The sequence below is a fragment of the Saimiri boliviensis genome, chromosome 15 (genome assembly GCF_048565385.1).
Source record: "Saimiri boliviensis isolate mSaiBol1 chromosome 15, mSaiBol1.pri, whole genome shotgun sequence".
In the NCBI taxonomy this organism is placed as follows: Eukaryota; Metazoa; Chordata; class Mammalia; order Primates; family Cebidae; genus Saimiri; species Saimiri boliviensis.
Window position 1 is genome coordinate 3,662,089 of NC_133463.1, and position 21,165 is coordinate 3,683,253.

Consider the following 21,165-nt stretch of genomic DNA (forward strand, 5'->3'; position numbering starts at 1 on the left):
AGGAGAGACTGCTGTCTGGACACCCTCCTGCTGCCTACTACTCTGCCAGCTGTGGGGACATAGCCACTTTCTATCTTGATTTCTCTGTTTAACAGACCCTTAGTAGTCTCAGTAACACTAATCCTATCAGTCCTAATAACTAATGATGGGAACAACAGCCTTATTGATAGCCAAACACCATACGGAGTTGCTTTACAAGCATGACCTCATTTTATGATCACAACCAGCCTGGGAATTAGGCCTTATTGTCCCTATTGTGTAGATGAAGAAACAGAACTTCTGAGAGGAGGTGACACTCTTTAAGGTTGAGCAATCACTAAGTGATAGAGTCAAGTGTTGCACCCGTCCACCTGATTCCCTAATTAAGGAATTGGAGTTCCAAATAACCACACAGACACTCAGTGGCCCTACAGATACGGTCTTTCAATTACCTTGAGTGACTCTTCCTTTCTCAGTTATTATCTGAGCATACAGAGCTCGTTCATGCTGGTCGCCCATTTATGACATTTTTTCCCATTAAGGCTGACCTTGGCACAAAGAATAAGACAAATAGCCCATAAAATCCCCCTGTCCAAAACCACCTGGTCGAAGGCAGCATCATGGGGTAGGCAGAAGGTGAGCGGTCTCTCCCACACCTGCGGTTGTCAGCGAGGCCAGCGTGGCTCCACACTGGTCCGTTGACCGCTCTCCTCCACTTCGCGACATTTCACTGGGTCCACCACTCCCTACTCCGACTCTTGGAAACCCCCTCTTCCCCTGGGCTTCAGACGCCAGCAGAATTCCTAAGAGCTTGGCTTTGGTGTCAGACAGACTCGGTCCTGCTCCCCACCCATTTGAGGGATGCTGTCTACCTTTACAGCGCTATGCCCCATCTCCTCGCAGCAACGAGAGAAAACAGCGGGACTTGCTGCAGAGGTTTTTGTAAGGACTGGGGGGTGTGCTTGTCACAGTTCCTGGTGAACCCTGCAGTGCAGGGAGCACTCACTCCTCCCGGCCTGGGGACAGGGGGTAAGAACGAGGGTCACTGGTCAAAATGAGAGAGCAGGCATGTGGCCATCTGTGCCAGTGCCTGACGTCCTCTGGCAGCAGAGGACCGTGGGAGTCATCGTTTGTCCCTCGCCTCTGTTCCGAGACAGCAGGACCCCGTGGCATCAAAGGGGCAGAGACCTGAGGGTTGGCTGTCTGCCCCGTGCAGCCTGAGAGGCCCTGCCTGGGCAGCCCCTGCACTAGCCACCTCCCAGGAGCACGTGGGTCCTTCTAGTTAGTTCCTGCTCCCCGATCTGATGTGGAGTGGTGTTTATTGTAGACATCCATGTCTCTGTGTCTCCAGCCAGGCCTCCTGGGTGGCTGAGGCAATATTCATTCTCAGTGACATCTACAGTAGGCATTCCGTAAACCTTCGCTGGACTGGTGAGTTATCTTTCAGTCACTCCCTGTCCCTGCGAAGCTGTGTGAAAGGGAGAAATGTCACAAGATTCTGCCTATTGTATTAATTCCTTCAAGGCAGGGATTCACAAACTTTTTCTCTAAAGGGCCAGAGAGTAAATACTTGGGCTCTGTAGGCCATCCAGTCTCTGTCAGAACTACTCAACTCTGCTGTTGCAGTGCAAAAGTAACCCGTTACACACATAAACACGCCAGCACTGCTATATTCTGGCAAAACTCAGTTTACACAAACACGGCTGGGCTGAGTGGGCACAAAGGCTGGAGTCTGCCTACTTCTGTTGGAAGAAGGGTTGGCACAGAGCTTTTAAACTCAGTGCCGTAAGAAAATTTCCATTCCATGTGTCTTCCAAGCTATGCCAACTCTGGGGACGGGCTCCACATATCATTCATTCATTCATTCATTCATTCATGTACTGCATGATTCTGGGCTCTCCCATGGTCAAGCGCTTTCCCAGATGCAAAAAGAAACAACCCCCAAGCTAGAACTTCACGTTCCTAACTGGTCCCAAGAGGCATGTCCCGAGAAACCTTTCTTTGCTCATGATTTCTCTTCGGCTGATCCTCTGGCTTTTGACTATTTCCTGAACCGGCATCATCTGTGTCAGCTCACTTTTGCGTGGCTTCACCTCAATGAGTCCGCAGTGAGTCCCCTCCCTGCAGCCTGGTCTCTGTTTTGGGGACATGCCCGGGGCTTTCTCGGGCAATGTTCCTGTGGGATTGTGCTAGAGCCAGCAGTGGAACCTTGAACCCTTCCCTGCTCCAACGGGCTGACCCTGGGGTCTAAGCTCCTGGGAAGAAGCGGATGCTAAGTGTGTTGGAACGTCCCTGCTCTCTCTCTGCTGAAATAGTACAGTGTGTGTAGGTGTATTTATACACATGTGTATCATTTCTAAAAATTACATTAAATTTCCATAGAAAAATCCTTATTTAAACAATTGAAATGATGACATATGTAAGATCAGTAACTGTTTACACAAGAGTGTAATTTTATGTGTTTATTTTTGAGACAGAGTATCCCTCTGTTGCCCAGGCTGGAGTGCAGTGGCACAACCTCGGCTTACTGTAACCTCCATCTCCCAGATTCAAGCTGTTTTCCTGCCTCAGCCACACCGCCCAGCCCTCCCCAACATCCTGCCACAGAATAGCTGGGATTACAGGCACCTGCCACCATGCCCGGCTAATTTTTGTATTTTTAGCAGAGACAGGGTTTCACTATGTTGGCCAGGTTGGTCTTGAACTCCTGACCTTAGATGATTCACCTGCTTCCACCTCCCGAAGTGCTGGGATTACAGGCCTAAGCCACAATGCCCGGTCCAAGAATATAATTTAAATAGACATACATGAACAATGCTTTTTGATGAGCAATACTACTGGAATAGTGAGATCTAAAACATTTTTCAATACAGTCCCAGAATTTTGGTAAATATCACCAACAAAATATATTTCTTCAATGGCACTGTATTTTCTGTAAACATAAAATATCCCTTACTGTTTCCTGAGGAAAAATATTTAGGCAAATAGATCTCCTTTAGATTGGCTAGAATTTTCATACACAGAGAAAAACTGAGAAAGACAGGTAACCAGTGGTGTGCTGGTAAATGTATAACAACCAGGTCTTCAGAGAAAAGTGTGCATATATATGCACATAGTTTTATTATCAGTCATCTATGTGTAAAGATATACTGTGTACAGTTTGCAAACAATCATAGCATATATGATGATAAAGCATACGTTTTATCTTAAATTCTGTTTTATCCTCACAGAACGCTTTCGTTGATGTTGCTGAAATCTTGTTTCTGTAGCCCGACCTAGTGTTGCAGCTGATGTGTAGATGTGACTTTGACATGAGCGTTGGTTGATATTTTCATAATAATACTAACAGGTAAGGTAAAAAGAAAACGATAAAGATGTATGTTGGAACATCAAGCGACTTCTTTGCTGAATTGGACAATGGGTTCTAAACAGAGGAAGAATATTCCTTCAATTGCTGTGCTATTTCACAATGTAATAGCAACCTACACAACATAGTTTTAGGTTTAATCTGCATGAGAAACGTTTTATTCTTCACTTTCATAAGTCTAAGCAATGCATGAAGTGATCAAAAAAGCTCTGATCTGCGGCATTTGCTGATTTCCACCATGGCTGGTTACATGCTGTGAATGAGGCACCACGAGTTCAGAGCTGCAGCAAGATGCCCAGTAGCTCGCTGTTAGACTGTGCTTCAACCACATAGATACCAGAGACCCAGAACGTACTGCAGTGGAGTAAAATATGGAGAAAGTCATGGGTTTTGAGTTCTTACTACCTTCACATTTAATATAAGTCATTAAGTTATAAGTCTACGTAATTTGACATTTAATAATGGCAGAGTTTAACAAAAAGCTCACAAAATTCCTGATGGTTTTAGTAGCTGTTTTTTTTGGTAAGCCATTATGAGCTGATTCCAGCATACTATTGTTCTTTGCGAAATATATATTTTCTATTGATGTTGCTGATTACTGAGCAGAATTACTGAGTTTGCTGAATGGCTCAACAATTAAAATTAGAAAAACCTTTAAAGAAGTTGTAACTTTTTGCTGAAATATTTATGATGGCTCCCAATAAGACATGTTGTGTGCATTTTTTTCATGGAGTTACCTTAGAAACTCATAGCACTTCTGTTGTCTCTCACTGTATCAATATAAGTATATATATCACAACAATGAGACAACTCATCAACCTAATTACCAATCATACATATTGGAGATTATATATTGATGATATTGCAAGAATGAGACAACTCATCGATCTAATTACTAATACTACATATCGGAGATTACATATTGACAATAATACAATAATGAGGCAAATCGTTGACCCAATTGCCAATAGTACGTATTGGGGATTACATATTGATTGTATATCCAGGGAACATAGAATTACATTAAACGTAGACTGTAAATTCCATGAGTGTAAGGGCTGACTCCTCTAAGTTCTTATAAAATATCACGTATATATATTTGGTAATGTATCTAAAATGATTATAGTCTATCATTATGATAATGTGTAATCTAGATTTAAGCCACTTAATGCAGGTAAAATTAATCATGAGGCCAATAGAAAAAAATATATCTCTTGAGAAACATAGTGAGACATCATCTCTAAAAAAAATTTTAAAAATTAGCTGGGCGTGCTGGTGCGCACCTGTAGTTTCAGCTATTGGTGAGGTTGAAGTGGGAGGATAGCTTGAGCCCAAGAGGCCGAGGCTGCAGTGAGCTGTGATCAAGCTATGATGCACTCCAGCCTGGTCTACAGAGTGAGATCCTGTCTCAAAAAGACAAATGTAGAATTTTGACTGAGTGTTGGCACATAGTGATTCATGAATGTAGATAGGAAAATAATACACAATATATTAAATCTTTGCGTCTCTGGACTACTGTAAGATTTGCTGGGGGGTTGTCTAATTATTCAAATGAAATTAGCACAAAGTAGCTCTTTCAGTGCCCACTTGTTTCTGTTCTGATCTATTATAAGATATTTGCTGCATGATTATGAATTAGGATGGTTGTGAGTGTCGGGAGCACAAATGCCCCAGGTGCCCTGTGTGCAGGAAGTGAGGAATGACAGTGTGCAAAGTGGATGAACTCTAACAGCAGTCTGCTGGAGGAGATACAAAGGGCTGCCCTGACACTGGAGCAGAGACTGCCTCAGACCTGGTCAGTCCCCTTGCAGATGCAATCTGGGGCCAGGACTGCCTGTGTTGGGGGCGAACCCTGTGCGCTGTGGTGGGGTGGCCCCTCCTCCAGCCTGCGCTGGCTCATCTGTGCAAGTGTGGCCTGCAGTCAAATCTAAGCAAAACAGGTGCCCACTTTTTCTTTTTTAAAAAGAGAAATAACTTCCTCCCTAACTGTTTCCTTTGGTGGGCTACTTCTATTTACAAAACTGGGTGTCCCCAGTGGGGTGGGACGCACTGATCTGTGGTGGCATGGGTGCCGCCGGTGTTCACTGTGGGTTCTTGTTGGGCTGGTGGCATGTTAGGAAGGTTTGGGGCTCCAAGAGTGTGCTGCTGGCAGGATCCCCTCTGATGCTGGCTGCAGAAGCAATGGCTGGGCAGAACAGGCGCTGTCACTGGGCTTTCTGATCCCCTGCCAGGAAGACACAGGTAGCCCATGTGTGCAACAAACACAGCTAATGAATTCAGGAGGAGACTGGGCGCAGCCCTCCTTGGCACTGTTAAACCTGCAGCTTCAATCACTGTGAAAAGCTGGCTTGCTCAGTTCCCATGCTGTAAGCAAAGTTCCCAGATCTCCTCCACTCCAGTGAGTCCTGTAGTTCGCTTTAATTGGTCTGTCTGTAGAGACAGTATATAATCCAGTTATGGTAATAGGAGGTGAAGCTTGGAACCTTTCACAGGAACAGGTCCCGATTCTAGAACATGTGACTGCTGGAAAGTGGCCCCGATGGGTTACCCCTTCTTTTTCCTCCCCGCAGCTGGAAACAAAACACTCCATGAAAACAAAATCACACACACACACCCACACACACCCACACACACCAGTTCCAGGGACACATATGGGGCCATGACAGCTCTGTGGTGTCCATTTCACAGGGTGGTCGATACATTTAAACACATTTCATTGAATCGCTATGGCTTTCAAGGGAAACTGATAAAAAAAGGAAGTTAGATTATTTAAACTCTGGTCAAACACAAGTATTAACTAAGCCTTTCTACGAAAAACAGCATAAAAGTGTGGTAAGTGTCAAAGGATATGCTTTTTCCTTTGACGGTAACAGAGAAAGCGCTTTTAAGACATGTTGCGCTCATTAAGGATGATACAAAGAAGAGCTGAACACCTGATACTGCTCTAGGTACCAACGTACTGATGGGAAATTACTTATTTGCTCCTCTAGAGTCAACATCCTCATCCCAAGTGGGAGACCGGAGTCTGTATTCTCAGGGAGGCTGAGGTGCTGCCCTCCAGTGTGATGTGAGAGACGGGTGTTGGGGACATAGCAGTTGATGGCCTCAGTTTCCCTGTAATTGTAGACGAGCAATAAAGGTCCATGCACCTCACCAGCGTAGAAGAGGAACGGGAAGGGAGGGCGGGCCTTCCAGCCAGGGGGAGCTGCCTGAACAAGGCTTCCCGCTCTGCCAGGCTAAGGAGGGCAGGCCAGGCAGCCGTGGCTCACATGCTCCGGCCTGCGTGTTTGGGAGGGGGAGAGCGCCTCCTTGCCCGTGCGCTGCAAAGTGCTCAGCCATGAAAGTTGCCGCAAAGCCCTCGGAGCATGCGCCTTTGGAAACATCGGGCGGGAGCTTTGACACACAAAAGAATGCTGGAAAACCAAGTGGCCCTTGCCAAGGTTTTAGAGCTGGGTCTTATCAAAGGCTTACCTGCCATACTACTCGTAAGGAGCTCCAGGTGTCTGGGCGCGCCTGAAGCCACCTGTGATTTCTGCAGGGCAGTGCTGGGAGCCAGGAGTAAGCGTCTACTCCAGCTCTTGAGTAGGTCTACTTCGATCAAATGTTCTTGCATTGTGAAAGTCAGTCCCAGGAAAGTGAGACTTCAGTGTTCTCTGCAGGTTTGTCTTTTCCTGAGGAAGTGGATGACACGTGTCATTCTGCAGAAGGATCAAGTGCAGGAGGCAGAACAGGTCCCTGAGCTTCCCTGGACTTAGGGCCCTTCCACCCGTCATTCATTTTCTTTCCCTTCGAAAACTGATTTGCACAGAAATGAGAAGTTTACTCTCTTGCTGTTGGATCTGTTGCATGATCCCCAAGAAAAGAAATGTCTTACTTGATATTAAAACATTAAACTTTACAATCTGGAGAAGTTTTCTTCCAACACCTCATCCTGGGGAGTTGAGTTATAACGGCCTCCATGTTTTGAGCAGGAACAGAAACGAACCCTATCCAGAGCTTGCCTGGGTGTGGAAAACTTTCAGACTCACGGGAGGGGGAGGGGCAGAATTCCTCCTGCTGGACTCCCCCGCAGAGCAGAAGCCACCATCTGTGGGGGGTCAGGGAGAGGAGGAAGTGGGACTTGAGTGCGCTCTGAAAATAAGACATGGCGTGGCAGACTGTGGGCCAGCAGCCTGCGCCAGGCACGGCCCAGCAGGGAGCTCAGGATGGCCGCGCGTCTTCCCTCGATGCCACTAGGAAGTGAGTTCACTCCCAGACTCACGTAGGACCCCAGTCCTCACGACGATCAGAGCTGCCTGTCAACCAGCCTGAATAAAAAAATGAAAAGCGTTGCTGTCAACTGGAAAAGAAGGGCTCCTTTGAAGGGGCTGCTGCAGAAGGGTCATTGCAGGCGATGTCCGCACCCCCGAGCCCCCGCGGCTGGCAGCCATGGTGGGGTCCTTTCATGTCAGGTCAGAGACTTCCCCCACAGCCCGTTCCTTCCCTTGTCTTGGAATGTCTGCGCAGGCCGCAGAGTGAGAGCATTATGCGCTGGACCTGGCATGAGGACTCCGGGCTGTGACTCAGGCCCAGGCAGGGTGGGTGGGGACGCGGGGTCCTGGCGGAGGTCAGGAGGCACAGGGTGTGGGTGCTGCTTGTCTCCCCGGCTTCTCCACTGCGCAGTGTGTCTGGGTCTGTGATTCCCGGAGGCGACTCGCTGCAGGCCCAGACGCGCCGGTGTGCACCGTGCTGAGGGTATGGCAACACCCCCGCGTGTGCAGGTGCCGGCTGGAGACGCAGCGCTCTGCGGGAGCAGGTGAGCCGACGCTGCAACCTGCTAACTGTGGCTCCTGCCTGGAGCACCCGGCCCGGAGTGCTGGCCCTCAGCCTCCCAGAAAAGCTTGCCGCGGCCTTGGCCATGGAAAAATCACCGCGAAGATGGACAGCAAAATGAAAACTGAGTCCTCGGTACCCTTTGTTTATCTGTCTCTAGGAGGACATCCTCGGGCTTATTTATGATTTGAGTACTTCATAAGAAATTAGAATAAAATAGAAAATAATGTGTTGATGTCCTATATACGTGAATCTACTCAATACAATTTTTAAAGCATATGCTTCCACGGAAATGTCTTTGTACTTAGAAACGAGACTTTAGTTAACTTCTTAGCCAGTCCTTGGACATTTGAGTGTAAAACGAAGTGGAAGTGGCTCCGGCCAGCGCTCAGAGGCCCGGGGAGGTCTGCACTGCCCGCGGTCGGGGGCCAGGTGTCCCCTTCATCACAGAGGGAGCCTGAGGCCCTGCAGAACCCGAGTTCACTGTGGCTGCTCCCCACTTACTGTTTATGCCAAAATCTAGCTCATTTGAGTTCTCAAGTGAGTTCTTAACCAGGGAGTACACGGATACAGCCTATTTCAGTATTTCTCTTTAGTCCTATTTAGTTTTGTGTGCTTATGGCATTATCCTGAGAAGGAACTTTGTAGGTTTCATAGGAGCCAACAAGGTTCATGCACAAAGGCCAAGAACCCCAAAACCGGCCATCGGGAGGCAGCCAGGGTCCCCAGGATTGACCCCAATCCCTGCCTCTCTTCAGGTCACTGCCTTTCCCCAAGCCCAGGACACCTCAGGCCTGGCACTTAGGCCCATAGCGGAGGGCATGCTCCCGACTTCAACGTGCCCAAGACGGGCTTCTTCCTGCAATGGAAAATGTTTCCTTCTGCCAAGGGAATCCTGTGGCCCCCACAGGAGTGTGGGTTTGGCCTTGGGTCTGAACAGATGGCCGCGTGGCTGCCTGGGGTCATGCTGTTCAGAGGCTGAGTGCTCCAGCCTGCAGGAACAGTGGGGGTGGGGTCCATTCAGCAAGCCCCAGTGGGTGGGCTGTGTTGGGTGGGGCAGCGTCTTCCTCAGTCTGTCTTCAAGGACGCTGTGAAAAGCTGTGGCTCGATCTCACCTATGGCCACAGAGCTGCATGCAGAAGCCAAACGTGCCTGGTTCTGTTTTAGTATTTTTCATGTCGGAAGAGAGGAGACAAGACATTCGTTTAGAAGAAACTCACCGGGAAAAGCAAGCATGGATTGACTTTGTAGGAGCGTGAGCTGGGTGGGAGGAGAGGCAGTGGCTGGGTGGAGGAGGGGGTGGCTGTTTCACTCAGAGGCTTCCTCAGTTCCATTAGTCCACCTTCCATCTTCACCTGCACCTGCACCCTCTCCTGGAGCGGTTCTGTGTAGAAACTGAGTGTACTGGAGCGAGCCGTGGGCCCGAACGCCTGTGTGCTGACTGTACACTCGCTCCTCAGCCCCAGTATCTGAAAAACCAGATTCTAGCACAGCCCACACCCCCTTTCTTCCCAGTCCTGTACCCACCAGCGAGCCGCAAGGCCCAGGAGCTGCTGGCCCTGTTTCCTGTCTCCAGGACGAGCCTTTGATTTCTGAGGTCTCCCCTGTCTCCCCTGTTTCTGACCTCTCAGAATGGCATTTGGTGAATTCTCGATGTTCTCTTGCTTTGGCATGAAAATATGGATGGGAGTGTCATTTCCAGATCTTTTTCAGACCTGTGCAATTCTTTCCGTTCTTCCTAACAGACCATGACCCACCTTCCTCTGTTTCAGCCACAAAGCTAGCCATGCCTGTGTGCGCCCTGCTGCTTCTCATTGTTAATATTTTTACTGTTAAAAAAAAAAAAAACTTTCTCTTAAACTCTGTGTGTGTGGTTTGAAACACAGACACACTTCCAGAGTTAACTTCTGCAGCCTCCCTGAGGTCCGTGTTCCTCTTCTTCGTTGGAAGCAAATGCTTGGCTTCATCCTTTCCCAGGTTTTCTTCTACAACTCTACGTGGAAAAAAGCAGCACACTGAGCCGGTAATAGCTCGCCCGGGAGGATTTGTTGCCAGGCTGCATAGAGGGGCGTCCTTAGAACCTGGGGAGCCTTTGCCTCCCTCTTCCCCTCGCTCCCACGCAAGTCTTTTCTGAACGTGGGGTTGGGCATTGTTCAAAGAAAGTCCCTGCTAACGAACAGAGTATGGCTTCCCTCATTATGACGGCAGATTTCCCTCCGACTTTTTCCTTTTTTTAAATAGAGAATTCTTCACACTACAATTTTTTTCATTGCATTTTAGGTTTTGGGGTACATGTGAAGAACATGCAAGATTGCTGCCTAGGGACACACGTGGCAGCGTGATTTGCTGCCTTCCTCCCCTCCACCTATATCTGGCATTTCTCCCCATGCTCTCTCTCCCCAACTCCCCACCCCGGTCCCTCCCCCATTCCCCCCAACAGACCCCAGTGTGTAGTGCTCCCCTCCCTGTGTCCATGTGTCTTTTTATGGAAGATATTCTTTCTACCTTGGGTGGATGCGTGAAAAGCAGCCAGAGGAAAATGTGATTAAAGAACAGGGTGGCAGAAATCTTTGTCAAGCGAAGTGTGTCTGAGAGCCCCGTCCGTCTTCTCCAGGTCTCCGGTTCCCAGGCAGGTTGCATGGGGAGCGGCAGGTGTGTGCGGGCATGCAGAGGAAAGGGAACAAAGCCCGAGGGACCCGACTTCCAGGAAATCCCTGCTGCGGCTGGCGCAGAGGAAGAATAACGCCTGTTCTCCCCTCAACTTAAAAAAAAAAGGTTTTTTGTTTTGTTTTGGTTTAGTTTACAGAAGTCTAAATATTAAACAGTTTTGTGGTGATAATAAGGCAGCCACTTTTGAGAAAAATTCTTTGAACTTTTTAAAGCCCTTTGTGTTTGCCTAACAGTTACTCATAGAAGGGCTGGGATAGGAAAAATGCAGGCAGGCCAGCGCCTGCTCCTGAATGCCCGTTTGAGCAATCGTACACCCTACCAATTCGACTCGTCACTTTTTTTTTCCCCTGGTGGTGGCGGCAAGAAGTTGGACGGGTTTCTGGGTACATCTCGTCCTGTGGCGAAATGAATGATTTCCTTTCAGCCTTGTATGTTTGAAATGGGTTCCTGACACGGTGGCTGTGTCCTGATGGGAGCCACTCATCTGTGTGAAGACGGCCAGCAGGACACAGAGGGCTCCGGGCAGCCGGGGTCACTCTGCTCCGAGCAGGCCCGCCTGTGCCTCCCTCACCTGGGGGTCCTGGAGGGAGGGGCTCACGCTGCCCCTCTTCCTTCCAGATGTCTCAGGTCAACTGTGGGCTCTGACGTCCTGGGACATTGCTGGGTGCTCCTGGCGGGAGCTGCTGTCGCGTCTGAAGTGTCCCTATGGCTGGGGCTGGCAGGCAAAGGGCCAAGAGATGTTATCTTTATAACATCTGCCGTCATCTCTGCTGTGTGGGAACTAATGGCTGCGTTTGAATAATTAGGCCTTTGCGCCATAGCACAACAAAAGCCCGCACTGCTCCATTAAAGCAAACATAATTAATGCAGCTCGCACATTCAGAGCCCCTTTCATCCCTCAGAAGCCGCAGAGGAGGGAGGATCTGAGTCTTGCTCAGGCCCGGTGGAGCCAGCCCCTGGGTGCAGTGTGGGCATCAGGGCCGCAGTCTTTCTGTCTCCTCTGTGCTTCCTGAGCGCCCCTGGCAAACCTCTGCTTTGGCCCTCTGCGTGCTTCCATTTGGTCCCACGTGGCTGTTGTCTCTTGGGTCCAGCGCTGCATCTGGTTCACATTCGTTTCCCTCAGGCGGACATTGGGGCTGAAGTCTCCTGACGTCTCTGTGCCTCAGTTTACTCATCTGATAATCACCACATCTGCCCCATCAACTTCCGGGGTGGTTGTAAACATCAGATGAAGTCATGGATATAAAAGTGATTTGCAGAGTATAAAAATGCCACACAAATAATCAAAATCCTACCGTTACTCAGGTTAGGGCATGGATACTATTTAACCAGCCACTGGTCCTGGGACTCAGCATGTGGCCCTTCCGCAGACAGCTTTGGAAGCAGGCTTCATTTTTATGAAGGCCCAAGAACCCTACAGACTGATGGCCATGTTTACTAGAAACTCGGGCCTTCAGCTTCCTGGGAGATGTTTCCTTTCTGTCAGCGATCAGCGTGTTCTTTTCAGTAGCCAATGAATCAATATTTTTGTAACACCTATAAGAAACAAGATACTGTGCTCGTCAGTGTTGCAGTATGAACATGTGTGAGGGCAGAGGTGAACACAAATCTCCCAAGTCCTTTATCAGAAAAAATCGAGCCAAATTGGCTCTGGATTTGAAGAAGGGAATCCCTGCAGTCTGCTCTCATTTTCAAGTTCTGTTTTTTACTGATGAATCTAGGGTTGGGGATGTGTCATGGAAGAAGTGGACGTACACCTTCAAGGATGGATATACTCTTAGACGATGAAAGAGGGATGGACTTGTGGCGTCATTTGTTGAGAGTTCAGATGTGAATCACATTTTGGAATTTGCCCTAAGACACCCAGCCACCCATTGCTTTCCTGGGTGGCACACCTCTTGTGCTGAGGCCGTGCTCCCACAATGCATGGGTGAGAGCCCTGCAAGCTGTCAGGTGTAAGAAAACTCAAGATTAATCTGACACAGTCTTTAAGGATTGCATTGTGGGTGAAAAGGAAAATGCGGGAAAATTCTTCATACCAGCTTCTGAATGGAGATGTGCTGGGTTTTCCCATTTGAATTTCAAGCCCATAAAGAAGAGCACACATGGGTTTGGTTTTCCTTACTTAGCAATATTCCTGGAGAGCTCTAACTTTCCAAGGAGTCAGACATTTCTCCAGCCTCTGCAAAGCCTTCCACTTTGCAGACCTGCCCTGGGCGGCTTGCAGAATCATCACACAAGGTGGGAGCTTAACCGTCATGTACTGACATGGAAATTGCCGGTGAGCGAGATCTCTTTTGTCCCTTGGGGAGTTTATATTTTGTAGAGTGCAAAGTTACACCAACAGGAAATTGGGCACTACAGAGCTAAGTGCAGAAATAGGGTAACACGGGAGTGTACCGACCCTACTGAGGGAACACAGCTCACCAAGGACCACCCGGGAGAGTTTCTGGCAGGAGACAATGCCGGGAGCATGTCTGGTGCATGAGAGGGAGTCACTCAGGTGAAGAAAAGGGATGGGGAATGCTCAGAAGGGAGGAGGGAATGAGGCCGGTGCAGGCTGGAAAACGGGGAGCAGACACAGCTGGACTGAGGGGGGCAGTGGGGGTGATGACGTGGAAGATCAAGTGCAGTTTGAGAGGAAGAAACTGGGGAGATGGTATTCAAGATTTAAAATCAAGAAGATTGAGGTTGTGGAGGGGAACATGTCCCAAAGAAGGCCGGGTCCGTGGGGTGGCATGCTTGCTGAGAGGCCCCGGCACCTCAAGGCTCCCATCCATGGTTTGCTACAGGACATTTGTCATTTGCAAAGGAAGAGCTGAATTTGGAGGATGTATGGGGAAATTTCTGAGATTTTAGCACCATGAGTTTGGGCCGAGCACCCTCTGCATTTGTCATCAGTTCAATGCGGGTTTATTATACGCCAGGCAGGAGCGCTGTGGAGAAAGGGAGTCCCAGCCTGGTGACATCCAGGCTGATAGTAAGTGCGATGCTCTCCCATGCTGTGGGAGACTTCTTGGCAGAGGCTGGAAGGGCTTCACAGGGGAGGTAGAGCAGGAGCTTGCCAGGCAGAAGAGGGAAGAAGGGAAGGAAGGCCATTCCTGCAAGAGGCTCGGAGGTGTGGGAGCATGGGCAGGCCTGGCATTATGGCATCATGGCAAAGGTGACTTAAAGGATCTCCAGAAAGCCATTGTCTTTCAGAGGGTTGTAGTGTGTGCCAAGAATCTGAACAGCCTTTCAGAAGCACCAAGTTGTCCTAACACCCTCTCCTAACTTCCTGACTGGCTCAGAACCTATCCTGTCTATGTGTGAGAATAACAGTGCCAGCTGAGGAAGGGAGAGAGGTTCTCAGCGTAACGATGACCGTATCATTTCCTATCCTGTTGACCTGCACATTCATCTCCTTTGAAAGTCACGGTTTTGTGGTTAGCCGAGTGTTAAAAACCTATAGATTTCAAACCCCTCATCATTATCACTTCACCAGGAGGCTGCAGATGAATAGAATCATCACCCCAGTGAAATCCTTCACTTACCTATACCTGCAGAGACTCATGAGGGATCATTGAATACCTCATAGTTTAAGTTTCACAGTGATGTTTATTTCTTAATGCATTGTCATAGCTTGTTCTAAACATTATCAATAGAAGAATCTCTTTAAATCAAACCAAACTTATTATACACTTCAGCTGGAGTCTGCTTACTTTAATTCTAGTTTTTGAAGATACATTCCAAGTAATAAAATTCCATATGCGGAGTTCAAATAAAGGCATTGAAGAAGCCCTTGCTCTTCTCCAGGAAAAGTTATGTGAAACCCGGTAATTGTGCTAGGTTTGTTAACGAGTGTGGTTGACCCCCTTTTGTTCTCCAAGGGTCTTGCTTTATCACCCAGCCTGGAGTGCAGCGTTACGACCTCAGCTGCCTGCAGCTATGGCCTCCCACACTCAATGATCCTCCCACTTCAGCCTCCCAGGTAGCTGGGACTATAAGCATGCGCCACCACGCCTGGCTAAGTTTTGCATTGTTTTGTGAGACAGGGTTTCACCATGTTGCCCAGGCTGGTCTCGAACTCCTGGGCTCAAGCAACCCTCCAGCCTTGGCCTCCCAAAGTGCTGGTATCACAGATGCGAGCCAGGACACCCAGCCTACAGGAGCATTTTCAACACCAAGTGAAACAGACCAAAATGAACGGGCTGCTACTGGAGCCATACATGGATGAGCAGAATGGAGACATCCCTTTCTGCTCTTGGTTTCACACGGCACATCAAAGGCTGTCAGGGCTGCCCTGGGCCATGGAGAGCTACCCAGCCCTGCAATTTGTAGCACATACAATAGCGTCACATCCACTTTCTTGAAAAAACAACATTGTCCTGAGCACACACACGCCACTGACATCCAGGTCAAAATAAGTTTTCCACTAATGCTTTGCTGTGGGGTTCAATCCTTCACTCATTCAGCAAATACTGATGGAGTGCCCGCCACCAGGCAGGAAGACAGCGACGAAGAAGACTGACAACGGCTGCGTTTTCATGGATTTACGTTCCATAGAAGGGAAAAAAGAGAAGCGTAAACAGAAAAAAACTGCAGCAGGGCATAGCATCGGGGGTGCGTGACTGTGGCCAGCCACCTGCAGTCCCCTCTGCTGGCATGAGTCGGAGCCCGTCCTCCCTCCCTCCGCGCCGACATGGCTTGCCGTAGCAAACTGCGGTATGGCATGGTTAATGTCACACTTATCCTCTGAAGTGTTGAGAGCTTAACATGTCTTCTTTTTTCTCACTGAATGATGGAGGGAAATATTAAATACCAGCCAGGGACTGAGCCTGCTGGAGACAGCGAGGGCCGGATGTGGAGGTGTGCAGGGCTCCCCATCTAACTTTCCCAGAGATTAGGAGAGAGGGTCACCGTCCTGGGCAAAGAGGAGCTGCCCTGGGGCTGGCAGGGGAGTCCCCGCCCCCCTCCTCTGGCACAGGCTCAGCCAGCCCACGACAGCCCCCTGGGATCCCCACTGCCTGCCCCACTCCCTCCCACTGCCACTCACTCAGGAGCCACCACTCTGTGTCATCAAAGCCACCAGAGCAGGAGACGCCACACGCCACTCCCTCCTTCTCGTCCCCTCCCACCGCACAGCAGCACACCATCATCTTGCAGCAGACAATGAGGACAGGACAGCTATTGAGAAAAGCGCGTGGCTTCGGAGGCTCAGGACATGTCCCGACGGCACCTGCAGGTTTTCTTTTCCTGGGGCCGCGGGCACTGGCGGTGCTGCACCTGCCGCGGGCCAGCGCCCTGCCTGTCAGCCGCATACCTGGGCGCTGGGGCAGGTCCTGGCCTGCGGGGTTCTGTCTCCCCACTGCACCCCCCTCAGCAGACCGGGGAGCACGGCTGTCCCTCCCAGACCTGCCATTTGATTTTCTAGAATCCCGTGGCCATGAAAGGAGAGAAAAACACACAGCCCTTTTTGCCTCTCCCTCCGGGCCACAGGCCAGGGCGAGACCTTGCTTGCCTTCGTCCAATCTGTTGTCAGTCGATTTCTTTCCTTATTATGGTGTTTGGAGAAGCAAACCCTTCTCACATATACGCTTCACGCTGTGTTTATACTACTGGGTACCTCGGAAGAGAGATGAAACCCATCGTTCGGTGAAATAAGCATTTGTCGACATGAGAAAGCCAGTGTTCTTTTCTAACAGAACTAACATGTAAGCTTTTCATGAAACCGAAGGCTGTGTGCTACTGGATCTTGAAAAATTTAGTTAATTTTTTCAAGCTCTAAGAGATGCCTGCAGAGATGAACCTGTTCAGAGACAGGGAGAGGCCGACTCAGAAAAAGTGGCAGGAAGTAACTCCGGAGCAGGGGCCTGGCTGAGAGCAGCGGAGGGCATCCCTGCCGGTGTGGAGGCCCGTCCTTGGCCCTGGAGCTGCGTCTGGCTCAGTAGCAAGGCCTGACTCCAAGGTCTGCAGTCTTCCCACCCCTGGGTTTTGTTCCTTGGTGCCGGAGCAATGAGGACGTTTTGCTATTAGTGGTGGAGTGGGTGCCACTGACTTCGTGATGATAGCAGTGACTGAAATACTCCAAGTATTCTCTGATGACAGGAGTGAAAAATCTCGTTTTCTGCTTTATCGGAGCTCTTCACACAGGCTGTGCATTGCATCTGGAGAATGCTCTGTCCGCTGCACAGGTGACGGGCACTTCAGTGACCATCATCTGGTCAGTGGATGTCTGGTGGCAAAGGGAGGGAGGCGGTGACAGTGTCCTTCAGCGGGGAGGGCGCCTGAGTTTCACCCACATAAGCTAATTTCCCTCTCACCTGGCAAACCCCGCAGGCCCAGAACTCTGTGTGAGTGGCTGGGGCCCCATAGTAAGGGCAATGTGGAACAAAACAGGCTGGAGGGGTGCAGACATAAACAAAGGGATGTGTGTTATTGGAGGAATGTTTTCTTGAGGGACCTATGGCAGCAGAGCTGCACAGCGAGCCACAGATGACAGAGGAAGGAGCCAGGTCTTGCAGCACCCATGCTGGGGCGATAGCAGGCAGGCATGAGGATGCATGGGGGTGGTTGGCACGTCCTGGGCCCCCTGTGCTGCCCCGAACTTTCCAGGCAGAGACCCACATGTGGCAGTGCACATGCGCGTGAAAGGGGGCAAGGGCGGCATCTGTCCACTCGATGGGCACAGTGGGGATAAATCTCTCTCTCTTTTTTTTTTTTTAATTGAGACGGAGTTTCACTCTCGTTACCCAGGCTGGAGTGCAATGGCGCGATCTCGGCTCACCGCAACCTCCGTCTCCTGAGTTCAGGCAATTCTCCTGCCTCAGCCTCCTGAGTAGCTGGGATTACAGGCACGCGCCACCATGCCCAGCTAATTTTTGTGTTTTTAGTAGAGACGGGGTTTCACCATGTTGATCAGGATGGTCTTGATCTCTTGACCTCGTGATCCACACGCCTCGGCCTCCCAAAGTGCTGGGATTACAGGTGTGAGCCACCGCACTGCGCTGATAAATCTCTTTTTAATATTAGATGTACTGACAGGCTCTCCACAGCAGACCAGTCCTCTCTTCCCAGCCAGCAAGCCTGCTCAGCCCTTCAGGTCCGCTGCAGAGGGAGGCTGAGGAAGGTGGTCTGCCTTCCTGCGGGTGGACGGCCCATCAGTGTCCTTCCTCATGGTGGCTGGCCACGTTATTTCTAGCTGCCATAAAGACAACTTGATTTAGTAAAATTTCTTTAGGTGCAGATAGCATGAGCGTAACATTTGGATTGAAACAATTTCCTATTCGTTGTGGTAATGGTTGCTCCTTAGGGACTTAGTGCTATTAAACAAAACTATAGTCTTCATTTCTCCAGGTGAAAGAAGAGATCTCCTTGGCAGTGTGGGACATATTTGCCATGTGCCAAGGGCCACGCTTGCTGGGCCTCCAGGCTGCCCAGACCCAAGCTTCTCCCCGGTGCCCATGCTGCACCACAGGGCCCAGTGGAACGTGGACTCTGCCTCAGCAGGGCTGGGAACCAAGACGCTGCAGAAGTCTGGGGTGCTGGGGCTCCATGGGCACGAGGCAGGGGGGTCTGGGCTGCCCACACTGCACAGCGAAGGGCCACCAGTGCTTCCGGATTCACCTTCTAGAGAGTGGGGAGCTCCCTTGGATGGATGCTCCGTTGAAGATGGATTCCGGGGTGCTCTTGGGCACCAACACAGGCCCATCCTAGGTGCATCGCCTGCTCTGTGCTCCGCTCCCACCTTCCACTCACTTTGGCCACCACTGTGTTGGTCACCTGTCAGCCTCGGGGCAAGGGAGAGCCTAACAGCAGACACGTGTTCCCAAGAGCCACGTGCGCGCAGGTGGGCTGGAACAGGTGCTGCTGTGAGCAAGGCTGCCCCTTCCTGCTCCCACAGAGCCTGCGTGCTATCCTGGAGCCTGTGCTCAGCTGTCTCCCCTGCCTGCCCATGGGCTGTGCATTTTTCTTAAGAGAAGGCGAGCACACTGTTCTGTGTCTGTCTGCCTTTCCTTCCTTCCTTCCTTCCTTCCCTCCTTCCCTCCCTCCCTCCCTCCTTCCTTCCTTCCTTCCCTCCGTCCATCCTTCCTTCCCACCTCCCTCCCTCCCTCCCTCCCTTCTTCCTTCCTTCCTTCCCTCCTTCCTTCCTTCCTTCCCTCCGTCCATCCTTCCTTCCCTCCTCCCTCCCTCCCTCCCTCCCTCCCTCCTTCCTTCCTTCCTTCCCTCCTTCCTTCCTTCCTTCCCTCCGTCCATCCTTCCTTCCCTCCTCCCTCCCTCCCTCCCTCCCTCCCTCCTTCCTTCCTTCCTTCCCTCGTTCCTTCCTTCCTTCCCTCCGTCCATCCTTCCTTCCCTCCTCCCTCCCTCCCTCCCTCCTTCCTTCCTTCATTCCCTCCTTCCTTCCTTCCTTCCCTCCGTCCATCCTTCCTTCCCTCCTCCCTCCCTCCCTCCCTCCCTCCTTCCTTCCTTCCTTCCCTCGTTCCTTCCTTCCTTCCCTCCGTCCATCCTTCCTTCCCTCCTCCCTCCCTCCCTCCCTCCCTCCCTCCCTCCCTCCTTCCTTCCTTCCTTCCCTCCTTCCTTCCTTCCTTCCCTCCGTCCATCCTTCCTTCCCACCTCCCTCCCTCCCTCCCTCCCTCCTTCCTTCCTTCCTTTCCTTCTCTCTTTCTTTTTTTGAGACAAAGTCTCACTCTGTTGCACAGGCTGGAGTGTAGTCGCACGATCTCGGCTCACTGTAACCTCTGCCTCCCGGGTTCAAGCAATTCTCGTGCCTCAGCCTCCCGAGCAGCTAGGATTATAGGCACTTGCCACCATGCCTGGCTAATTTTTGTTCTTTTTAGTAGAGATGCGTTTCACCATGTTGGTCAGGCTAAACTCCTGACCTCAGGTGATCCACCCGCCTCAGCCTCCCAGTGTTGGGATCGCAGGCGTGAGCCACTGTGCCCGTTTTTCTATACCCCCATCCCTAGCAACCCCTTAATAAACAGAAGCTCAGCATGTTCCTATTGCGCACTCCGTTTCCTTTTACTTTCCCTGCTTTCTGCTCATGCTCATGCAGCTTGCTGGTGTCCATCAAAGGACAGCTCTAGGTGCTACTAGATGCACTCGTAAGGTAAGTGCTACTGTAGTCCTATGTCCGCACTCTTTCTTGTTTATAAGGCACCAACTTAGCACGGCCGCATAGTTTGTGTGGCCTGGGCACTAAGGCCTTACTTTTTCCACTCTCAGCCATCAGGATCAGCCAGCTGGTCTGCTCCCCTGTGCCTGCTCCCCTGGGTCTGCTCACCTGCGCCGCCTGTCCACTTGTGCCTGCTGCAGTCAGAGCCGAGAGCAGGGTGGCTTTTGCACCTTAGCCTTCAGGAGCCAGTGGGTAGGAGCAGCCTGCGGCCTGAGGCTGTAGTCAAAGGTCTGGAGGCACATCTGCCACCCGTCTGGTTCACCTTTACCAGGAACTCCATTTTCCCTTAACCCTCCATGAAGCGACTGGAATAGTCATAGGGTGAGCAGAAAACCGCGTGCATTAAACTAGAGGCGTCCTCAGCAGGACACGCAAGTAAATGCAAAACCAGGTGGAGCTGAGGACATGGGAGGAGGCCTCACTGCGTGTGTGAGTTCATGCATGTCTGTGTGCACAGAGGAATACACAACACACTTGCACACCCACACACATGCATGCACACACAACCTAAACTTCATTAAGACCCGAAAACAAAGTGCTGTGAAACTCACACAGCAATAGGGTTCATTTGGGTAGTAATAGGTACAGGAAAAGATTTCTTCACAGTAAGCTGTGCGCTGCTGGGGCACTGTTTTCCTAAAGAAAACACCCCTGGACGCTCAGACAACAGGGATACTGATTTGACCAAGAGTCAGCATTCTGTGGAAGTCCACACTGCATTCTTAGCTTGCGATTTTGTAGGGAAGGTGTTTGTGTACCGTACAGTGAGGATTCTGAATCACCTACGCGCAGCAGCCGAACTGCGCCTTGGCTCCTGCCAGCCCGGCCTGCTTAGGACGCGGATCCCCGGAGGAACTCCAGTCCTGCCCTGGAATAGCTGCAGGTGGGCGGGCAGCCAGCAGCACGCCCTGAGCACTGCCCGAACACTGGGAGGGGCGACCCAGGTGGCATGCAGGATCAGCATGGCTGTTCGCAAAAGCATGACACTGCCATGCACACCACAGTCATGAGAGCTGACAAGTGTGCAGGGCGTCACTCTAGGTGCTTTCAGTCTATTCACCTAAATCTTCCCCACCCTGCATGGCAGGTGTTCTGAGGACACCCTCACCCCCTGATGACTGTGTACAGTGAGGCACGGAGTGCTCCAGGCCCCTGGACTGCAGTCTGGCCTGGCTGCTGCCTC